Raw genomic sequence first — 1,044 nt, 5'->3', positions numbered from 1 at the left:
GGGAAATGCAAATTAAAACTACAATGAGATAGGACTACACATCCACTAAAATTAAAAAGACTGTTATCACCAAATGTTGGTGAAGATCTGGAGCACTGGAATTTTCACACATTGCCAGTGGGAGTGTAAATTGACACAAGCATGTTGTAAAAAGGTTTGGCAGTTTCTTCTCATGTTAAACATATACCTAACTTTTAGCCCAGCAATGCCACGCATAGATATTCAGCCAAGATAAACAGCAAATACATCCACTAAAAGAATCACGCACAAATGTTCCCAGCAGCATTATTCACAATTGGATAAACTGGAAACAACCCAAATGTTTATCAAGGATAGACTGGATAAACAATTTTTGTGATATTCATTTATAATGAAATACATTTCTGCAATAAAAAGAAATAAGGTACTGATACTTATAAGAATGTGGATGGATTACAAGATATTAAACTGAACGAAAGCTGCCAAACACAAAAGAGTACATACTATATAATACAATTTATATGAACTTCTAAAATAAGCAAAACCAATGTAAGGTAAAAAAGAAAATCCTGAACAACAGCTGCCTCGAGGGGATGAACATTGACTGGAAACAGACATAAAAGAACTTTCTGGTGTCATGAAAATGTTCTATATTTTGATAGGAATATCGGTTACACAGTGTATCCATTTGTCACAACAGAATGGCTATGATTTATGCATTTCACTTTAAATTTTACCTTAAAATGCTAAAATAATTTTAAAAAATCATCATCATTGAATGATGGTGGGAAATGGTTAGAGAAAAATAGGAAACAAGAAGGGCACATTGTTGTACCTGAGGGATGTTGTTTTTTCTTTCATATGTCTGAAGTTGTTTGTAATAAAAACTTGGAAGGATGAGGAGGGGAGAAGAGGGGAATAGAGAAGAGAGGAGGGGAGGAGATAGGAGAGGAGAGGAGAGGAGAGGACAGGAGGGGAGATGAGAGGAGAGGAAAAGAGAGGAGAGGACAGGGGAGAGGAGAGGAGGGGAGAGGAGGGGAGGGGAGACGAAAAGAGAGGAGGGGA

The sequence above is a fragment of the Galeopterus variegatus genome, unplaced genomic scaffold, assembly GCF_000696425.1.
Source record: "Galeopterus variegatus unplaced genomic scaffold, G_variegatus-3.0.2 Scaffold4735, whole genome shotgun sequence".
Taxonomy (NCBI): Eukaryota; Metazoa; Chordata; class Mammalia; order Dermoptera; family Cynocephalidae; genus Galeopterus; species Galeopterus variegatus.
This window is presented reverse-complemented; position numbering follows the sequence as displayed.